Source organism: Phoenix dactylifera, unplaced genomic scaffold (genome assembly GCF_009389715.1).
Source record: "Phoenix dactylifera cultivar Barhee BC4 unplaced genomic scaffold, palm_55x_up_171113_PBpolish2nd_filt_p 000927F, whole genome shotgun sequence".
In the NCBI taxonomy this organism is placed as follows: domain Eukaryota; kingdom Viridiplantae; phylum Streptophyta; class Magnoliopsida; order Arecales; family Arecaceae; genus Phoenix; species Phoenix dactylifera.
The window spans coordinates 106,542-125,831 of NW_024068287.1; the positions used below are offsets into that span (position 1 = coordinate 106,542).

Sequence of the window (19,290 nt, forward strand, 5' to 3'; positions counted from 1 at the left end):
GTGCGGCAACAAGAGGGGCTGGCGCCCCTTTTGGTAATACATCAAGGGCTCCTAACTTGTAGGAGCCCTAGATGTTATAAAAGGAGGACTCTTGGGGGCTGACCTAATGCATATAGGAATCCCCCTCCTCTCCATCACGTGGCCACCCTCTCCCTCCCTTGGTTCAGCCGCCAGCAAGAAGAAGGGAAAAAGAAGCCATGGCGCCCTCCTCTTCCTCCTTTCCTCCTTCCAACGCAGGAAAAAGAAAGTAGGCTGCAGGGGCCTTGCTTCTTCCTCTTCTTCTTCCTTCTTCTTCCTCCTCTCAAGTACATTCATGAGTTGAAAGAAAGAGAGGAGATCAGCCATCAAAAGTTATCTCTGCAAGGGAGCTAGCACCCCGGTGAGATAGAAAGCTTGGATCGGATCCTGCTTCGTGTGGATACCCGTAGAGGCCGGACGTTTGAACGGCTTCAAGCGAACCCTCTTCCAAAAACCACGAATTCAGATTTGCGGTGATCATCTACCCGCACAAGGTGAAGATCTGATCTTCCTAATAGTTTTAAAAGTTTTAATTCTTACCTAATTACGAAAGGTCTCGAAACAACGTTCATGCGATGAACGTAGATCCCGTGCATGCCGATTCCGCTGCCATCTGAAAATTTTTTGAAATATCAGCGGCGTGGGCGGGTTTCCAACAGTGGTATCAGAGCCTAGGCTTCGTAGATTAAGGTAAGAATTAAATATCTAAAGGCTTATTGGATCTGAAAATTGAATGATCATGCATGCTGAAAAATTCTGCATGCAGATTTTTCAGGGGTGCTGATTTTTTGCATGCTGATTTTTATGTGATAAAAAGATGATTCTAAATGCATTGTTAATGGGATTACAAAGTTTAGAATCATGATTAGCATGATCAGCGACCTATGTCATGATACAATCAGTTAGTTTTCAGATCTGAAAATTATAATTGTTGCATACGGTGATGATCATAGGATTCAAACCCTTTTGGTATCAAATGTAATGACCTGCGATGTGATCTGCGATGTCATGTAATTTTTCAGATGCTTGCATGCATCTTATTTGATGTTTTGAGAGGCCTGCGTGCCTCCTAAAAGGAGATGTAATTTATTTTTATTTTTATTTTACATCTGGTTGTATTTCTGTGATGTGATGTACATCAACGATCAAGTTGAAGCAAAGGCATGAGATGAAAGGTGATCCAAGCGGTTGATGGCGATGGGATCAAGGGTTGATCAAGGATCGAATCAAGGAGGCTTGGAACCAATTCAAGAGTTGAAGACCACTTGATCGATTGATGTGCATGTGCTTGTAATACGACCTAATTAGAATCCATGATCATCACCTATTTAAAGTTTAACTTTAATTTGATGCTGCGATTATAACTGCCTGTGATGTGCCGTTTGCATGTGATGTAAATGCGAGTCGGGTAGATAGGTTTACATGTGATGTAGCAAACCCAATTGAGACCTAAATCAAAACCTCCTCAATCAAGTCGAGAGTGAACCGACATGAGCAAGTCATATTAGATTAATTGATCTAATTGGTGTCTAGGAAAGCATGAAAGGTGGTTACTTAATTAGGACCTTACTCTCTGAGTAAGGGGAGCCTCCCACCTGTTTACCTGGCCAATTGTTTAATTACCTCTTATGAAGAGCTCAAGTTGCAAACACTAAGACCTGATTAACCAATATTAAGTCAATAGGTCTTCCACTGTAGTAGAGCTGCTAAGGCCTTTCTGATGTTGATTTGTCTCGGCTGGATACAGTGGTCAAGTTGCATCGGGGAGCTGGACCTCTCTATAGACATGAGATGTTGTAGGGTAAAGGTGGGGTTGGGCACCAATAACTGTTAGGTGAGGACCCAATGACGACTTTATTCCTACGGTTATACGGTGGGTCTGACTTAACTAAGAAATGGGACCAATAACTGTTAGGTGAGGTCTTCATGGCTTAGAGACCAAGTTACACTGCAACATACTTGAGAAGCATTGTACAAGAGTTGTACACTCATCCATCTATGTGTCACCAATAACTGTTAGGTGAGGTGGCATGTAAATTGGTGGGACCGCAGTACCCACTAGAAACCCTAGTCGTGTGGGATTTCCGTTTCCCTACCAGGGGAGTGTGAGGGATTCGAGAAAATAGTGGGAGTTACATTTGTTCTAAAAGACCTTAGAACAGATTAGGATCAAGTACAAAAGTCTAACTAGAATCTTTACTCTCTGAGGATTATAAAGTCAGCTTCTAGACTCTTAACTCATATCCTATAGAACAACCGTTTGACCAAACCCAATTATAAAGATTGGCTCAGCAAATTTCAAAAATAGTTTTGAATTGTGAGAAATTTGGGTATATGCTAGACCATGGAATCTCCATGTTACCAATCCGTCCGATCACTGATCAGCGTAAAACGCTTGTTAAGTGGACGAACAATAACAATAAAGTTAGGTGCTGCACAAAGGCATCCATGTCCAATGCATTACAATGCCAGCATGAGAACATAAAGATTGCCAGGGACATATTAAATCACCTGCAAAAGTTGTATGGTGATCAGAGTCACGCAGCTCAGTTTGAAGTGTCCAAGAGACTCTTCAAAGCCAAGATGCACGATGGGCAGTCTGTCCATGATCATGGTTTGACCATGATAAAGAACTTAGAGAAGCTTGAGAAGCTTGGCATGACCATGCACAAGGAATTGCAAACGGATTTGATCTCGCAATCCCTTCCAGCTTCATATGAATAGTTTATAGTAAACTACCATATGAACAAGGTTGTATGCACTAAAATAGAATTGTTAAATAAATTGGTAACTACCTTAGAAACCTTGAAGAAGTTCAAGGGGCATCGTTTTCGCTGTCAAGTTGGTTTCTACTTTCAAGAGAGAGTCTATTTGGAAGAAGAAGAAGCCTGCGAAGAAGCAGAAGACTAAGAAAACACCAAGTAAGGAAGTTCCAAGAAAAAAAAACCAATTGCAAGGAAAAGTGTTTCCATTGCATCATGGACGGCCATTGGAAGAGGAACTGTCCTACATACATGGGAAGCATAAAGTACATGAAGGGTGACATACCTTCAGAAGGTTTTTCAGATATGCTCAGGATACTTAGGGACTGTGACCTATTGCTAGCAGAAATTTGATTTCTGTATTTTATTTAGCATAGAAAGATTTTTATTTATTTGAAAAATTAAATTGATTTAACATGGTTTTAAGATTGACAGTCTCTATCACATACATATGGATGTATCTGTGAATATATCTGAGCAAACAGTGAATACCATAGGATCTAATAGATCCAAAAATGAGATAAATCTAAAGTATTTAAGGCACCTCAGGCTTGGCCATATAGGAGAAGACAAAATAAACAAATTGGAGAAACATGAGCTTTTGGGCTCATTGACTTTCGAGTCATATTTGATTTGTGAATTCTGCCTTCAAGGAAAGATGGCCAAATTATCCTTTGTAGGACACAGGGAGGTCCACTGAAATACTTACCCTAGTACACACTGATGTGTGTGGCCCATTCGATGTGCAGGCTAGGGGTTGTAATTTTTTACTTCATTTTACCGATGATTATTCACGGTATGGATATGTGTATGAGACACAAATATGAAACTTTTGAAAGGTTCAAAGAGTTTAAATATGAAGTAGAAAAACATATAGAAAAACTCACTAAGGTTCTTCGATCAGATCGAAGAGGTAAATACCTTAGTTGAGAGTTCCGTGATTATCTCAAGGAGAATGGTATAGTTTTATAATGGACTCCTCCTGGTACACCTCAGTTCAACAGAGTGTCGGAGAGGAGGAATCAGACTCTATTGGATATGGTCCGATCCATGATGAGCTTCACTGATTTACCCTTGTCTCTTTAGATAGATGCCCTATTTTCAGCGATTTATTTATTGAATAGAGTTCCCTCTAAATCCGTTCCTACCACACCGTATGAGATATGGCATGGTAAGAAACCAAGTCTGGGTCATCTCAAGATTTGGGGATGTCCGGCCCACGTCAAGAGACTACAGGCGGACAAGCTAGAGGCTAGGATCATAAGTGCTCGTTTTATATGATATCCTAAAGAGTCATTAGGATACAATTTTTACGTCTCAGAGGATCACAATGTGTTTGTGACCCGTCATGCCATCTTCTTGGAAAATCAGTTTATCCTTGATAGAGGCAGTGGGAGGAAAATTGAGCTTGAAGAGAAAGTCTCTGAAAAGCAACGAGTCATGGATCCTATTGAACCCATTCATACAGAGCCAGTACACGATGTCCCTCGACCACCTCATAGATCTAGTAGGGTCTCCCATCCTCCCGATAGATACTTAGGTATACTAGAAGAGGATACCGAGGAAATGTTCCTAGTGGGAGATAGGGATCACATACAGGATCCCAAAACCTACAACGAGGCGATATCTGATATCGATTCCGAGAAATGTCTGGAAGCTATGAAGTCAGAGTTAGACTCCATGCATTCCAACCAAGTCTGGACCTTAGTAAACCCACCAGAAGGTATTGTACCTATTGGATGCAAATGGATCTACAAAAGGAAGATAGGTTCGGATGGAGAGGTAGAGACCTATAAGGCAAGGCTTGTGGCGAAAGGGTATAGTCAACGCGAAGGCATTGACTATCAGGAGACCTTTTCACCTGTAGCCATGCTAAAATTCATCCGAACATTGCTTGCCATTGCAGCATTTCATGATTATGAAATCTGGCAGATGGATGTGAAAACTGCTTTCCTGAATGGATATCTTGATGAAGATATCTATATGGAACAGCCTTTGGGTTTCACTTCCAGTGATGGAGATCACAAGGTCTGCAAGCTGCAAAGGTCCATCTATGGACTAAAGCAAGCATCTCGGAGTTGGAACACTCGTTTCGATGATGCAATCAAAACGTTTGATTTCATCGAAAACGAAGAGGAACCGTATGTTTACAAAAAGGTTAGTGGGAGTTCTATCGTTTTTCTCGTGTTGTACGTAGATGACATTCTCCTGATTGGGAATGATATTCCCATGCTAACCTCGGTCAAGGTCTGGTTGTCAAAAGAATTCTCCATGAAAGACCTTGGGGAAGCATCCTATATTTTGGGAATAAAAGGTCTATAGAGATAGATCTAAAAGGATGCTTGGCCTTTCACAGAAAATGTACATAGAGGAGGTGCTGAAGAGGTTCAGCATGGAAAACTCCAAGAGGGGTCTCTTACCCCTAAGGCATGGAATTCATCTCTCCAAGAAGATGTGCCCCAACACATCTGAAGAGATTCAACGCATGAGCAAGATTCCCTATGCATAAGCAATAGGGAGCCTCATGTATACCATGCTATGTACATGACTTGATATAGTACATGCTATGAATATCACGAGCATATGTCAATCAGATCCAGGCAAAAAGCACTGGATAGCTGTGAAAAATAGTCTTAAGTACTTGAGAAGAACTAAGGACTTGTTCTTGGTCTTTGGGAGAAGATCAGAGTTGAAGGTAGAAGGATACACACATATTGATGATAGAAAGTCTACATCAGAATATGTGCAATGGTGGTTCAGTAAATTGGAAGAGTTCCAAACAACCGATCATTATAGAATCTACCTTAGAAGCTGAATGTTAAGCCGTCTCTAAGGGTGCAGTGGAAATCTTTTGGTTTAAAAGGATTCATTGCATAGTTAGGTGAAATGTCATCAGATGTCATAACACTTTACTGCGATAACAAAGGCACCATAGTACTAGCTAAGGAGCCAAAGGTCTCTCCAGAAATCGAAGCACATAGAGCGGCAGTTTAACCTAATAAGCGACTACCTCAAAAGAAAATAAGTAGAGGATCAGAGAGTAGACTCCACAGAAAATGTGGCGGACCCATTCACTAAGCAGCTAAGTCGGCAGAAAACTAAAACGCATCTTGAGAAGATGGGGCTTAGGTTTATGGCTGATTGGCTTTAGTGCAAGTGGGAGATTGTTAGATGTATGCCCTAGAAGCCAATCTGGCTGACACATTGTTAATTCTAGGGACATAATTTTGTACTTGACTATTTATTATTGAATAAATAAAAGGCATCTTTTCATTCATATTATTTATGTGTCTATGAATCGTCCAAGAAATTAATAAGATGATGCATATTCTCAAGAGTTGAGAATTTGAGCCATGTATCATTAGTGATTAATTTCTGAATGCTCCTGATCAATGGATCATCACGAGGACGGTGATCGATCCGATCAGTGCACAGATCACTTTCCTTCTGGATGGATGAGACTTGAGTCCACAGTGTAGGGACACTGAAGTGATAGTGCAGGTGCTTGTTAGAGAACAAGGGTACTGAGCGTGACCAAGACAAGAAGTCACTTGGATGTCTATCCACTCGTCAGTGACTTGCTTGATGTTGCAGTAGTATGACTGGTCCTTTGACCTGCGGTGCTTCGGCTACTCACAGTGAGGTTATTGTAGTTTGACTACACGTATACATGGTCTCTAGTCATATGGGTCCTTGTAGTGTAGATTGGCTGCAGTAAGTTCACTGTAGGAGTAGGGTATGCACTTACATGGAATCTATCGACCTTGATAGAAGAGGAGTGATCCTATGTGATTTGTTAGACTGAGTTCTAAGACCTTGGCCAGGGCAGTAATATAAAGTGGAGAAAGAGTTTTCCACTATCGAACTCGAGTCAAATAAATCTTGACATATGACAGACGATGGGGTTTGACGAGTTGTCCATGACCTCCGTCCTGTAGGGATCCACGATAGTAGGACTGTATCACATGTTAACTGCACCTAGAGGTTCATCATTCCATTCTGCTGGGTAGCCACTACATGCTGCTAGGTGTCACTGGTGGATGGTGGGACTCATAGGGATTATCTTGATGATCGATCAAACCCTAACGAGTTGAGTTGGAATCGTTCCAACCCATTGAAAGGAGTTTTCAATGATATAGTGATAGAGATCACAATATATCTCACTACCAGTCAGAATAGAACCTATGGGGTCACACACACTAGAAGTATTGACCGATCCGATGGTTGAAATCGTGATTAGGAATCACAAGTAATCAATTTGATTGATAAGAAGTTGAAGAAAGGAACAAAGGGAATTAATTAATTGGACTTGAAACAAGAGTCCTACTTCGGGTAGGATTCCTAGAGTCCTAATTGGATTAGGACTGGGAATCCTAGTTGGAGTAGGACTGGGATTCCTACTTGGAATAGGATTCCTACAATCCTAATGAGATTAGGAATTTTGAATTAAAATTGGATTCCTACTTGGAGTAGGATTCCTAGAAATCCTAATTGGATTAGGACTTCGGATTCAAATAGAGTCCTAATTGGATTAGGACTAAAATTAAATACATCCTAATTGGATTAGGATTCCTTAAGTCTAAATTAATTATTAATCTAATGAATCAACATGACTCCTAATTGGATTAGGATTGAAGAGTTCAATTGAGTCATGGTTCATTCAAGTCCTAATTGGATTAGGACTAGCCTAGATTGGATCCAAATTGGTTCACCCTTGGGCTAAGCCTAATTGGATTAAGGCTAAACCACATTAGGGCCTCCCAATCCTCATTAGATGAGGATTAGGGCAACATGAGAGGGAGGGGCTCACGCCCCTCCTCCTTGGATCTCTTGGTGCGGCAACAAGAGGGGCTGGCGCCCCTTTTGGTAATACATCAAGGGCTCCTAACTTGTAGGAGCCCTAGATGTTATAAAAGGAGGACTCTTGGGGGCTGACCTAATGCATATAGGAATCCCCCTCCTCTCCATCACGTGGCCACCCTCTCCCTCCCTTGGTTCAGCCGCCAGCAAGAAGAAGGGAAAAAGAAGCCATGGCGCCCTCCTCTTCCTCCTTTCCTCCTTCCAACGCAGGAAAAAGAAAGTAGGCTGCAGGGGCCTTGCTTCTTCCTCTTCTTCTTCCTTCTTCTTCCTCCTCTCAAGTACATTCATGAGTTGAAAGAAAGAGAGGAGATCAGCCATCAAAAGTTATCTCTGCAAGGGAGCTAGCACCCCGGTGAGATAGAAAGCTTGGATCGGATCCTGCTTCGTGTGGATACCCGTAGAGGCCGGACGTTTGAACGGCTTCAAGCGAACCCTCTTCCAAAAACCACGAATTCAGATTTGCGGTGATCATCTACCCGCACAAGGTGAAGATCTGATCTTCCTAATAGTTTTAAAAGTTTTAATTCTTACCTAATTACGAAAGGTCTCGAAACAACGTTCATGCGATGAACGTAGATCCCGTGCATGCCGATTCCGCTGCCATCTGAAAATTTTTTGAAATATCAGCGGCGTGGGCGGGTTTCCAACACTTGGCACTCCGAAGCTGTTGCTCCGTGACTACGACCCTCACCTCGATCCTACACCGCTGTTGCTCAACAAGTGTCGCCCGCTCCTCAGACTCTTGTCCTAAGTGCCCTTATCTCCTCCTAATAGGTGAGCATGCTAGACATCAGCATGTCAACCACATGAAGGGACTGGCACAAAAGATAGTCAGTGAAGGTCGGACACTTGCACAGAAAATGAATAAACAGAAGGGCTGCACTACTCACCCGGACACTGTTCAAATAAACATGACGAACAAAGTTGTCGAAGTTTTCCTCCATTACGTCTCGATCACGCGGGAGCATAATGCTGCGCACGAGCTCGCGAGCAACGTCATCAGACTTAAGGGCCGAGTCGCCCTTAGATATGCGGCATTGATGCCACGATTGTTTTATCCCAAACTCGGAAGGAATGGAGTCGACCTTGGTCGATGTCGGAACCCCAAGAGGAGTCAAAAACCCAGCAAAGGTCGGAGCCTCAGGAAAAGCCGCGACCTCAGCAGGGGTCGGGCCCACAAAAGGAGTCGGAAGCTCGAAACCGCTCCCCAACTTGAGACCTGATTCAGATAGCTGGATAGCTTCTTCGGCCTCTTGGACTTGGCCAATGGACATGGCCACCACTGAACCTGAAGGGCTCCCCCTTGCCGCTAATAAGGGCGTCTCGACCGCCGCCGCAAGAGCCTGATCAAATCCAACTTGACCAAGGGCGGCAACCACAATCGCCCTAAGCCCACTCTGCTCAATCCTAGAGTCAAAGCTAACTCTAGTCTTCTTCGGCCTTCTTTCGGGTAGAGCCCCCTCCGAGGTGGCCATCCTCTTCCTATACTTGGCCATCAATGTCTTGGCGTTGAAGATCATCCCTGCAATGTCTGATGACAAAAGATCTTATTAGGACCCAGTATGGAAAAAAAAATGAGCAACTAAGTTACTCTTACCTTCGGGGCAAGCTGGGCTCAGGCCAAGATTTACCAAAGCCTCCTCGCTGAGTAGGTCGGAGAGTTGTGGAGTTCCCCCTAGCCCGAGCAAACTATCTAAAATGCCCTGCTCGGATTGCGACAACTGTGGGAGCTTATTATTCGCCAAGGCTAGCGGAAAGCTTCAGGTCGGATTAAACCCTCACGACCGCTCGGAGAAAATAAGAAAAAAATTGTCCTTCCTCCCATGGATGGAGGTAGGAATACCTCCGAAAAGCTTACGGCCTCCTCGGAAGGAGAAGTACCACCATCCTTTGTCTGCGGGGTTGCCCTTTAATATAAAGCAACTCCTGAAGACGTTTACTGAGGGGGACAGACCGTGCACAAGGCAATGAGCGAGGAAGCCGATTATCATCCTCCACGAGTTCGAGGCGAGCTATGTAGGCACAAGACAAGAAGCCGTCAGAAGCTCTCCCACGAACTCGTGCAGAGGGACTCAGCCCTGCTTGAAGCGTCTCTATGTACACTCCGATCCAACCTTTAGGAGGATTGGTGACTCGCCTGCCGAGGTCTGGGAGCTCGAGAACAAACTCCGGAGGAAGGAAGAATTAGGAACGAACCGTACCCAAATCCTCATCACTCAAAAGCAAGCCAGTCCCATGTAGACCCAGTCCTGCCTCAAGCTCAGTCTCCCACGCACCGGAAGAAGTTTGAGCTCGGGACAAACCTGTGTCGAATATTAGGACCCTCATAGGCGAACTCATTACCTTGTTCACAGAAATATAAAGAGGAGAAAAGACGAGACTCTCCGAGCGATCGAAAGAAGGATAAAACGCCAACCCGAAGAGCTCGCCGAAGAAGATGATCGGGGAGAAGCGGGACGAAGCGGGACGATCGCCGGAGATTACGAATAGCATTCAATGCAAAGGTCGACGAGGATCGAATACCACAGCAATGACGGTCAGAAAAAAAAAGTAGACACGGAAAGGATCGAATAACGATCTTAGGACCTTCTCTAGGTCTTATATAGCCCACTACAATAGCTCTGATCGGATGGCCCAAGTAATCAGACGAGCTAAGTTCCGCCACATGGCAGGCCCCGAAACCGCCTCAACAAATCTTTCCGGATTGCGGCACTCGATGCCGATCATTATGGACGGTGCTCCAAAGATCGGAAAATTAATAGCTGGCTCTCGTGTTCCATTGGGCGAGACGCTTCGGAGAATGAAGCATTAATGGCCGGCTTCTCGTGTTCCATCAGGCAGGATGCTTCACGGGACGAGGCATTAATAGTTGCCCCCTCTTCATTCCAGCCAGCAACCTCTTTGGAAAAGAATGCACACATGGAACACAAGGAAGTCCCCACGGCGGATTCTGCTCGGGGTGACGTGGCAGCTCAAGCCATCTAAGCTCGGCTCTGAAAGCCTAACTCAAAGCCCTCGGCTATGAAGGGTGCCAAGTGTCCCCTGCTCAGCTCGGGGCACTTCGCCGGGCACACCTCGGCACCCGTCAAGCCGACCTTGCCAAATGCATGATGCGACCTTTTAACAAGTTCGGCCTTGCCGATGGCCGCACCCATGTGCATGCCCACGCCCTCCTACATGGTCGTACATAGCGATGCCACTACGCCACGCTTTGCTAGCTGGCCCATGGCGGTCCAAAGACAGCGTCATGCTACTCCGGCCATACCTTGCTACAACTGACAATGCCTTACCGTTCCCGAGAACGGACTCTACCGCGCGCCACAAGCAAGCTCTGGCTGCGCGCCGCTCGCCCTCAGGATGGGAACGGGCCATACCTCCGCTACTTGAGTACCTCTACCGGAACTATAAAAACCCCCAACAAGTAATATTGAGGAAACTTTTTGGCTGGACCTATTAAGCTCCACTCTAACTTGATCGTCGGAGGGCCCTCACCAGAAACACCGGTGAGGCTTTGTGCAGTTACACCGTCGACTGCAGGAGGTAGCTCTCCTCGACTTCCTCGGTGCTCCGGCAGCTCACCCGACTCCTCCGACGTGGTTATCCTCGGGCCAAATTTGAACCACAACAACACCTTTTCCATGTTTTATATAATAGGACAACCGCGTGATTTCTTGGCTTGAACCTTAGTTTTCTAAATTCTTCAATTCTTTCCACAAATTATAGGACATCACAATAGGTCACACATCAATAACTACTTTTAGAAATTATTTTATTATTATGAACATGCATGTGATCATATCCAACATACATTAAATATATGAATACACCTCTGATTAAGGGACCCTTCGACTTTGATAGGAAGTAAAAGATGGTAGCAATGGTATTGAATTTCACGATATCATATGGCTTAAAATATAATATTAGGGTTTGGATGGGTTGTGTGAGATTGTGGTTTTAAAGCAGTTTTGATCCAACAAAGGGGCCAAAAGGATGTGCTTATGGTTAGATGCAGAAAGTATAGGAAGATCAATTATTAGGATAGATTTTACACTGCATAAAAATAAACCGTTTCCAAGTTACCAAGAAGATTAATTTTGAAAAGGAACAAAAGCAAGAGAGAAACAGTTCACAAATGTAGAATGTCAATTTGTTTGTATGATTTTAAATGTTTGGTTATTGTTGTATTTAAGATGTATGGCCAACTAATTTAGTTTGAATTTCGTAATGGGATTAAGATGTAAGGCCTCTTGAACCGCCATTTTGTTCAAGGATATTTGAACTTAAGGAAGAACTAGGCTCAAATTGCCGAAATAGATTCAGACCGGATATGGACTCCTTCAGCCCAATAACAAGCATGGCATGAAGTTTGAAAGTTTAATTACATTTCATTAACCAACTTGTTATCTAGTACATACAAATATATTGATGTCATTAAAATATTTATATATTTTCTACATGAAAACCCTTATCCTTAATGTGCTCTCCCCTTTTCTCTTGATTCCTATCTCCTTCCTGCTATCTATCCTCCACTTTTTATCCTCTTTTTCCTCCTCTTTGCCACCCTCAAATAACAACATGGCTTACCAAGGAGCCTCTTTTGCAAGCCCATTTTCTTTTTAGTTCTTAGTTATTAGCTGTCGTGACATAGTATCCTATACCAACTGTTACCCTAGATAGAAGTATCATCGTTGTACATGCCTTTGGCACCCTTCCTGAATCTCCATTGTCTTTATCAATCATCAAGCCTAAGTTTGGCCTATATTAGGAATCAACTTTAGCCCTAAGTGGGTCCAGGTTGCTCAAGTAATTCAACTAAAATGGTCTCCGCATTTGTCCTATATACTTAGGAGGTCATTATGGAATATGACAAGGATTTGTTTCATGTTATCCTACTAAGAGTTTAAGTTATACAAACCATGATTTACCTTCTAGTACCCATTACGGTACTTCACCATGGGTATGGTATGACACGAACACACAATCCACAAAGAAGAATTTCTTGAAAACATTAGACACTAATACCTGAGTTTCTGTAAGATAGTTGTGATGAGTTTAATAGGAGGTATGTTAATTAGTATTCAACAATCTCTTTTTCTTCTTGCATGTCACACAATTAGTGGGTGTTAACTATTCGTGTTGATCCAAGCATAAAGGTCAACAACATGAGCTCTTCTGTAGAATGGGATCATAAAGTAGATGAAACACATGGAAGAAAAAATTTGGGCTGCAAATATTTGATATTGAGTCATCAGCAGGATCTTAGGCAATAACTTAGGTTCCAATGGCTGGCATGGAACACACGTGTCGGTGGATGCCACATGTTCTGTCTTGTCACACCACACTCTTTAGATTATAAACGAAGGGTTGAATCCCCTCTTCTGGATTTGTACCAATTGATGCAAACCTAGTGTCAAGTGCCTATATTAGCAAAGAATGGTATATTTCAAACAGCAATTTTGAGAACTTAGTCTATAGTTCTAAGGCAAAATAGACTCATAATGGCCTAAGAATTTAATTACATCATCAAACACAAGGCACGTTGTATAGCACTGCAACTTGAAAAGATATTTGCTATCAATCATGACCCCAATCAGTTAACAGAATTAAATCTTACAAAAAATGGATTGCTTCTACCAATTATAAGAATAGAAGGCATAACTCAGCCACGAATCAGTATATCAGATTCTCTCATTCAGTGTGAGGATTCAACAAGGTCATGTTATCAGGAAGATCAAATTTTTAAATTTAATTTGGCTAAAAATCCAAAAAGTTATCCTAGGTTTCTTCAAAATCAAGAATGTTCCTATAGTACTAATGGTTGGAAGTTGAGGAAAAACGACATGAATTTTCTTGAGGTTCTCTTCACTTGATTTGAGCTGTGTATACCGAAACTTCAAAGGGTTCTTAAGACTTCAACAAGCCTCATCTATCGTAAGATGCCGATATTGTTCTATACTGCTCTCGAATGAGCAAGACTATTCAATGCAACAAAAGACTGGTAGATCTAAATAGATTTTACCCAGAATCTGTTTGGAGCTGTCACATACCTTGGCAAACCATATAGCTTCCCTAGGGTTTCAGAAAGATACAACAATGCAACGCTTTTTTTGCTGGCATGTTCCTTGCATATAATCCAAGGATATTTGAGTCAATGGCATATATACATGCATGATAAAGATTACCACATACATCAGTCAGATGATCCTTTAATTTTAACTTAACTAAATACTTGAAACATAAACATAAAATAGAAACAAAATCCACTAAAAGAAAACATTAAAACTTATGACAAAAGGATGAATATAAACTGATTATGACAAATCATGTCTTGTCTCCTAGGATTTTACATTTTCTTTTGATGGAAAAAGCATCAATTGGCAGCTTCAGAAGTCCTACTTGCATTTAGTATAATACTAAAATACCTAAGTAAGCCAACTTAAGTGACTACAAATAATCTCCAAATAGCACTATGAATCCTGTTATGATTTTCTTGTCAATGGAACTACCATTTATCAAAACGCTACGTACTTCTTAAGATATGGTGAATGTAAAGGACTTATTATTTTAACTTTTTAATTTATGACATCCAAACGAAACAGAAACTTTAAGTGAAAATTTTCTAAGGTGAAAGAAAAATTATTTTCTAAAAGCAATATTAGGGGAGTAAATACTCACAGGCTGTGTTAAATCACTGGGTGGATGCTCAAAGTTAAATTAGTGATTTTAGGTTTTCGAAGCTTAATAATAATGAATTGCAGTTGTAACACTCAAACAAACCAGCGTGCCTTATTAAGTTGGAATTATTGTTTCTTTAAGCATAATAACATGATTTAGAACTGGAGCCTAGGATCCAAAGGGTTGTAGGATCCACAATCAAGGTCTCACAATCTAGTATGAATTGTATGTTCCAAATGCCTCCGGATCTAGGGATCCAACAAAAGCCCAGTGAAGGCCAACTAATCTGGATTGTGGATCTTAATATTTTGACAACAGTTCTAGCCAGCTTTCTCATATTAGAGGTTGTATTTGAGGTCCTTAAGGATTTCAAACAAAGTTACATTTTGATCACTTTAACCACTTTTCCTGCATCTAACAATGAATAACACATACATGGACTATGTCGAAAAGAACTGGCTTATTTATTTCTATTTAAATGATGAACAATTTGATAAGCTGTTAAGATGAAATACGAGTCCTCAAATTGATTGAAAGATGCCATAGTGAAGTAACCAATTGTGACAAACACTAGCTGCACATGCTTAGTGAGAATCTTCTATCCCAATGTTATGTTATTTAAGGAGAAAATGTTGGAAAGACAAAGCAAGGTATTGCATCTGTTACTGGGCACTTTTTTTTTGTTGAGTAAAGGCCCTTGGTCATTTCATCAGAGCACAAGGAATTTGGGAAGTTAGAAAGTTGAAGAAACGTCCACTATATATTTTGCCATCTTTTTGCATGGTCTTCTATTGTAAAACAAGGTTGTCTCATAAAATCTCTTTATCTACCTGATTGCTAGATTGATGCGTTGTTCGAAAAATTAATGTTGTAAAGATGCTATTCACCACATGTTATGCAGTTCATCATCAAGTCTAAGTAGTTTGTAAGATTCAAAGATTCATTTCTATCTCCAAGTGAATTCAGTTTTCATGGATAGCTAGATTTAGTTGATCAACATATAGTCATAGAAGTTGATCAACATATAGATCTTCTAGCAACTGGATGCTAAGTTTGAGGATAAAAGAAAATCAAAAAGAAATTTTACATAACATTACATATAATTCATGGAAATTGATATTATTTGAATAAGAAATAATATTATACAAAATGGATTGTTTTGTCATGAAAGGAAAATGTTACCATAATTGAATGGAAGATTCTACATTTAATAATCAACAATAAATATTGTTTTATGATTGCAGAAAGATGATTAAATCAAGGGACCGAGATAGGAAAGAAAAATATGAGAAGGGACTAATATTCTACTTTGTTTTCCCTCCAAAAATCCTTACTTTCCTGAAAAAAGATTAGGCACTTGTTCATTTACCTGATTTTTTATTTTAAACACTGATAAGGACATTTTCATCTGAAAAGTTGATAAACAGAATCTAGTGGGGAATACGCCAAAATTCAAAACTGTCATTTTGTGATGTAGTATAGCATATATTTGCAGATAATAAGAGTATCAGTATGGACTATCACATTTGACTCGAAGAATTAAACATATATTGGCAAGTACTCGTTAAATGTTATTGGAGAGTTTGACTCATCATAATAAAATTGGGAGTAGTCATTTGATTTTCACTAAGGTGGAAACTGGTAGATATTAAAAAGACTGTAAAGTTTTATGTAAATTGAAGCATTTATCTTATACCAAATAGAAAGCATTTAGAGATATTATATGACCTTCCTTGCAAGTGCAATTCTTTATTCTTGACGTTTATAACTTCCAACTAGATTTAATTTTATTATTAGTTAATACACAATCCCTTCATCATGATTGTACTTGAGACCACTTCTTGGGATCTACTGGAGTATCCATGGTTTATTAGCATGACAACTTTTAACTACACATCAAGAAAGTCAAAATTATTTAAATATTTGAGATCAAGATTGACATCATTGATTAAATAATCAATAGTAAATTAACACTTGAGAACAAGGAAGGATTTAGGTTTATATACAAGCTGACACCTATACGGCATTATCTTTTAATACGTTGCATTTTTTAGATGTTAGAAAAACCATTTACAAAATTATAATGTGATTGAAATATATTTCCCAATGTCTCCTAACCTCCTTTTTCCCTCTAGCTGAGTAGGACACTGATGCATGTGCAAAATCTGACTGCTGCAACCAAGGTTCGCCGTACCGGTACCGAACCCCGTACCGGTGCCGCATTAGTATAGGCGTACCGAGTGTCGGTACGGTACCGTACGCTCGGTACCGACCGTACCGACATTGGTGTACCGATACCGGTACCCATCGGTACGGGTACGGTACGCTCGGTACCGGACCGGTACCGACCGGTACAGCGAACCTTGGCTGCAACCATGTCCATGCAACACTAAATATGAACTCATGATGGATAAGGTCTCAAAATTTTACAATAATGTCCCATTATCCACAATATATTCTTGTAATAGACAGGAATTATTAACTCAGAAATACTAAGCTGGTTTAAGAGCTTCTTGATGCTCCTTTCTTTGCCTGCTGTACATATCAGGAAAGCACATGTTAACTGAGTGACATTAAGAGAAAGAGAGAGAGATTTCTAAGTCCGAAAAATCAATTGGACATCCTCTATTATCCAATGCCTGTTTAGAAACAATAAACTAATTGGAACCAGCATTGTGAATCATACTCAACCTTGATTCTGTATCACTGCTACTCCTATACTCTTCTATAGTCTCCTTGCAAAATGTTAGTTGACACCACTCTCCTTCAAAAGTTGGATCTCTCCTTGGAACAAGCTCTTCCCATACTTTACCCATTTCAACTTCATCCTCACAAATTCAAAATTTTACCGGTTTCATACATCTGTTAGAAAATCATCATCCGCGCACTTCCCATCTAAGGAGTGTCAGGGAAACATGAATTAGAAGGGCAAATCAAAATCCAGGATAAAATTGTTAGGATACAAATAATTCTTCTTTTGCTCTTTTTTTTTTATTGTGCGTGTGTTGTGAGGACGAGGTTTGAACAATTTTTTAATATCATAGTTTAAATTAATTGGGCAGACCTAAAAGACAGCTATGATTCACAAAGTACAGAAGAAGAAAGAAAAAAAAAAAAAAACTACATTGTTCGTCATCATATAGGTCAGAAAATGTAGGGAGGCATTAAAAAGCAAAGCCGGAAACATGCTCCTCCCCAACTAGGACAGATAAGTGGATCATCGTCGAAGGATGGACACCTTTATTTCTTAAAATCAATGTGAATAGATATACATGAAGTTGGGTGAAAACTGAAATTAAGAAGCTAGAAAACCAACCTTGATGATCAGCACTGGTCCCTTGCTAGAATTCGCCAGCAATCCTAAAATTTGTGTTTATTGATTTTTACTCATTGTTGCAGAAATCCAATCGCCCGTCAAGCTCGTTTTTCCGACGGGACTGGGGCAGAGGAAGGGATCTGGATAAAAAAAGGTGGTGAAGGATTGTGTTTTCTTTTGGTAGGTGGGAAACACTCGTGCACTCATTTCAGCTAATTTTGTTGGGGTTTTTGTTGCGCTGCTTTGTCAGTGTTTTTAATTATCAAGCCCATTTGGGCCTATTAGACCAAACTGTGATGTTGGATTGATGGATAGCCAAGGTTTGAGAGGCCGCCTATTTTACTTGGTATTTTGTTTGGGCCAAAAGGTTTCATAGTTGTGCTTCCTTGCAATTGAATGTTTACTAATCAGGTCATGCTCATGTCACTGCAAAGGTAATGGACAATTCTTAACAATGCGATTGGAGGGGCCATATAAGCCTCATGAAATTGGTTTAGACAGGAGTTTGGGTTCACTGGCCCTATTTAGCAAGAGAGCCTGTAACGTTACAAAATGGGTTAGAAAAAAAAGAAGAGTTTGGATCCTCTGATGTGTTACTTTTGCACCGCATCTATCTCGGAGACTAACAGCTCTCATTTATCCCAAATGTCCAGGCACTTTTAATATGATACACGACATGTGGGGGAATGAAGAGAGGCTGTCCATGTGTAAAAGATGAATGATTTGGTAGCTATTTAGGATAGTACAATGTTCCATGTTGCAAAAGCTACATTGCAGAGGATCTTTTACATAAATGAAGACTTGTATACATAAGGTCTACTTAGTGAGTAGTGTTTTTCTGTTACAACCTGCTTACAGTACTGGTGAATTTTGGGATTATTTTTTTATTGCATCCTTGAGTACATAGATGGCGAATCCATCTCAAAGTCACAGTCCTACAAGGAGGACAACAGTAGAAATTTATGTCTCTGCATAGTAGCTGACTTAAGAGATACGTATATGGATTCCAAAAAAATACTCGGACCTTTGAGATTCATGTTTGGGGCGCCCCCGCTTTCAAATACACCTCGGGCCATGCCTCGTTTGGATCACGTTAGGTTAGTAATATATGATACATGATTCTTTCAATACACAATAATTTCTTACAAACCTTGGTGCTTTCCACTGTATGAAACATACACTCCACTTGGTGCATTAGGTGCAGGGGAATGACTATGTATCAAATCCTTCCAATACACAAAGAATATCTTCTTATAGATCCTTGCCAAGTGTCATGCAAATATCGGTGATAACCAAATGTCTAAAGTGCGCACCTATGTCTAAACAAAGGATCCAAATAAGACGGTATTTACATTGTCTTATATATTTCGGAGTAATCATATTTATGATTTCACTACTTTCCAATAATTCTCTCCTGAATCAGCCTGAAACTTGCTTGCTATGCCCAAGACATAGGCAATATCGGGCCTGGTACATAGCATAGCCTACATAATTGATCCTACTGCCGAAACATAGGGAATAAAATTCATTCTATTCCTCTCTTCAGGTGTCTTAGGAGACATCTTCTTAGAGAGACGTATGCCATGACTCATGGGTAAGTAACCCTTTTTACTTCCATCCATGCTGAACCTTTTCAGCATATGATCTATGTACCTAGAC

The 19,290-nt window shown here is 40.8% G+C and overlaps 1 long non-coding RNA gene across 1 annotated transcript; it reads right to left on the reverse strand.

The window, feature by feature from the left end:
• Positions 1-16,611: 16,611 nt before the first annotated feature.
• On the reverse strand, positions 16,612-18,262 carry LOC120107617. The gene is made up of 3 exons (XR_005509333.1): positions 17,632-18,262; positions 17,007-17,210; positions 16,612-16,850 (listed from the first exon to the last, which is right to left on the reverse strand). It is a non-coding gene; the product is annotated as an uncharacterized LOC120107617 (long non-coding RNA).
• Between the last annotated feature and the right edge of the window lie 1,028 nt (positions 18,263-19,290).